Genomic DNA, 4,342 nt, shown 5'->3' on the forward strand with positions numbered 1-4,342 from the left:
CTTTAAAGTGATGCCTCTAGAGCTGTATAGAACTCAAGTAACAATATTTTGAACAAGTGTGAAAATGAAGCAAATTCTACAGCAAGCCATCAGTTTTCATTGCAGGTGCTTTTCTCCTCATCATTTGAGTCTCCCCCAGCCCTTTCCAGTTTGGTAGATTGTACTATGATAAGGATATCTGGTTCTAAGAGTTTATAGAGATAACTGGAAACAAGTGATATATGTTAGGACAAGAAGTCTTAGCTTCTTGTCAAAAAGTAAATCTTTAGGTCCATAAAGTTGTTGGTATAAGAGTTATTTATTAAATATCTTTATGTGATGTATAAAATAGAAAAGTCTGTCATTCCAAGTGGAATATTCAGAATGTTCCTTGATCTAGGTCAGCTAGATAACAGACTCCAGGAAACCAGATGTGCCTTTTAGAAAACCTTTTGCCTTTGGAGTATGAATTTTTTGCTCAGGTAAATTTTATAAGAATATCTATCATCATTTATTTGGATTGAAAAATACTTTTTAATAGACAGCAGTGTTTCTAGTACTCAGAAAGAGGGACTGTTTCCATTCAAAGCATCAGAAAGCCTCATTGCTGCTGGTGCTGCTTGATCTGTAGGTTTACAGTTTTCATCAAATTTGGGAATTTTTCAGTCATTATGTCTTCAAATATTTTTCCTCCCCCCACCCCCCGCTTCTTGCGCTTTTAGAAAACTCCAGTTACACATATATTAGGCCACTTGGGATTGATCCGCAGCTCACTGATCAGTTCATCTTTTAAATTCTTTTTCTCCAGTGTTTAGTTGGGATCATTTTTATGTCTTTAAGTTCCCTGAAGTTTTTTCATTTATATTGTTTAGTCTGTTGTCAATACCATTCAGTGTATTTTTCATCTCTGACATTATAGTCTTCACCTACAGTGTTTGATTGAGACCATTTTTTATATCTTCTGTATCTCTACTTTTTTGGAGATATGGAATAAACTTAGAATGAACTTTTAATATCCTTACCTGCCAATTTTCACATCTAGGTCAGGTTCAGTTGGTTTTGATCTTTCCTCATTATTATGGATCGTATTTTCCTGCTTCTTGGCATGACTAGTAATTTTTGATTAGATGCCAGACACTATGAACTGGGTGCTGGATGTTTTTGTGTTCCTACAAAAAGTGTAGAGCTTTTTTCTGGGATGGAGTTATTTAGAAGCTTCAGTCCTTTCAGGTTTTATTGCTAAGCAAGATTTGTTAGGCAGGACCAGAGCAGTGTTCATTTTGGGTTAATGATTCCCCATTGCTGAGGCAAGCAATATCTGTGTGCTCCCATCTAAAGCCCCATGAATCGTGTTTGCCCATCTCACTGGTGGGAATGAATAGGCACTGTTCCCAGCTCCATATGAGCACCAGACTTTGTTATAAGTTTTTCAATTGGTTTTTTTCCTCTGGTCTTGGATAGTTACCTTACATGTATGCACTATCAGCACTCAGCTGAAGACTTGCAAAGTGGGGGTTGGGTCGTGGTTTGCATGTTTTTGGAGTTTTCTGTGCAACTCTCTCCAGTCCCTTGAACTCTAATTGCCTTGGTCCCTCTGGACTCAGCTCAGTCTCACACTTGGAGTGCCTTCCAGCCCCACCTGTGTTCTCCCTCTTTGCACTCCAGCTCCAGCCTGGAAACTCCCAAAGCAGTTAGCTTTGCTAATCCCAAGACTGATCTCATTTTCCCCATAACTCTTCTTTGTTACCTGTTGTCGAGTGCCTGAAAACAATATTTTTTTCCATATAACTTGTGGTTTTGGTTGTTTCAAGTGAGAGGGTAAATCTGGTCCCTGTTGTTTTCACTTTGGTTTAAGTAGAAGTCTGAGTTAATACATTTTTTAAAATTTTGCTTTAATTTCTAACATGGATGATATTGGTAGATGTAATTGGTCATAAGCAAAAGCTCCTTGGGGTCCTTAGTAATTTAAGAATGTAAAGGCATCCTGAGATAAAAATGTTTGAAAACCAGTGGTCCAGACCAACATTTCCCAGTGCTTAAGATGTTAGTGGCCCCATGGACAACTAATTTGGTATAAGGCTCTCAAGTTAAAGCAGACTTCTCAACCACAGGCTCACAAAGCCTTCAATATGCTAGTGTGTGACGTGTGTGTGTGTATGACATACGTATATATGACTTTATGAGATACATATATATGTGTATATATATGTATCAATATGGATTGATAGCAATACTTGCTAAACTCAACTGATCTTGAAGACTTTTTGGAACTAAAGGTGCCAGCAGTCCTCCTCAAATATACCAAACCAGCACAAGAGACTAAAAACATCCCAAATGGGTCATTTTAAAAGTAAAAGTATATATTTCCATACAGCACTTTAATATCACATTTGGATTACTTTGAGGCTACCCTATTGACTTACATCCAGATGTTGAAAGTGATTCGTCACTTTTAGAGTCAGAACAGTCTACCCAAAGCCAAATTCCCTTTTCCGCCCCTGGAACCACTGGTAACTAATTTTATAATTTGGAGGTGTTTTGTCATGGCTCCCAGTGTAAGAATAATTTTATGAGTGGATGTCTCAATTGTTTATTGGGTAGATATCTCAAATTACTAAGCACCTGGCATTTAGAGTGTTTTCCTCTTAGGTAACTATGCGTATCTCCAGTTTTGGAAACTTGGTAGGTATGGGAAATGGTTCTGTGTGGGGAACAGTTTAATATATGCATTTTGGTTATCTATAGCTACCTAGTCAACCACTCAAAAATTTAGTGGCTTAAAACATATCTTTGTTCACAAATCTCTGGTTTGGTCAGGACTCAACAAGAATAGTATACTTTGTTCCACTTGGTATCAGCTGGAATGGTTCAGAAACTGGGGACTGGAATAACCTGAAGGCTTGCTCACTTACATTGGTTGGTACTGGCTGATGGTAGAGATCTCAGCCAAAGCTATGGCTATAATATCTACATGTAGCCTCTTCATGTAGTTTGGGCTTCCTCAAAGCATGGTGGCTGAGTTCCAAGAGTAAGCATCTAAAGGGAAAGAGGCAGGCAGAAGCTGTACTGTCTTTTCTAACCTAGTCTTGCCCATCATATTGTCCTAAGTTAAAAATGGGTCACTAGAGTTGGCCTTTTTTCAGAGGGAGGGAGGGAATTAGTCTTCATGTTTTGATGGGAATGTCCAAGAATCTGCCGGCAGGTTTTAAAACTACCACATGGAGAATTAGAAGTTACTCCGTAACTCTTCTTCAGTTCAGCCTTATCTCCATTTATTGCTGATTAACTTCCCCGGTCTGCTTAACAAAAAGGCCTTCCCCTCTGCCGCAATGGAACTTGCCTTATAAGACAAACGTGTGAGATGCTCAAAGCTATGATGCATGAATTCTTTCACTTAGTACATCCTCAAGATTGACTTCTTCCCACTGTTTCTGCTTATGTTTTTGATGTCCTACATAGCACACCCCCTGTAGCTTTTCAAAATAAGCAATATAGTATGTTAAAATAGGCTGGAAAAGATTCAAATGGGCTCATTGATCATGCTGGTTCAGTTTTACCAATACACGTTTACAGACCAATTTCACACCATACCCCTGAAAAATAAAAGATTGGATTGAGTCTTTGATAAAGAACTAAAAGTTTCTGGGGAAATAATGAAAATATTGTGTATACGTAACATACTCCTTTTCTACCTGAGCCAGCTAAATGTGCCAGGACAATGCAACATTCTTTGTAACTTATGCAGGATTGAAATGTTTGAGAAAAGCACTTCAGTTTCCAGGATTTATAAGATACCATCATCTATCAGATCAGAATGGAGTCTTAAAGAAGTCATAGCAAGCCTCAGATTCTAAAGTTGTCCATAGGTAGCTGTTTGTAACAATCTATCTTTAGATTTAGATGAATCAAGAGTTTCTCAGTGTTTGGTTTAACAGTGTGCTCACCACCCTGGGTCATTGTGCCTTTCTGAGGAGCTTGTTAGAAGGGCTTCTGTGGCCCCACTTCTAGAGAGTTTGCTTCTGCTTCTGTAGGGTCTAGAAGTCCACCTTTTAATACTTCCAGGTGATTCTAATGCAGGTTGTCTAAGAGCCATGCCTTAAAGAGTGAGCAGAGCAGGCAGGCAGGCGGAGATGCTGCTGAATGCCCTCTCTGAAGAGCTAGAACCCATTACCTAGCAATCCTCACACTTGAGGCATACTTGCCAGGTTAAAAGAGATCTTTTCCAACAGCCATAATGTAGACATTAGCCTAGTAAGTCAACTGTGTAATGGGGTGGACTCTATTTAACCACTAACATGCAGGTAGGGACCTAAGTGACTTTCCACTAACGGAAATCACAGCAGCTTCTCCAAAGGTTAATTGA

Source organism: Ailuropoda melanoleuca, chromosome 15 (genome assembly GCF_002007445.2).
Source record: "Ailuropoda melanoleuca isolate Jingjing chromosome 15, ASM200744v2, whole genome shotgun sequence".
NCBI lineage: Eukaryota > Metazoa > Chordata > Mammalia > Carnivora > Ursidae > Ailuropoda > Ailuropoda melanoleuca.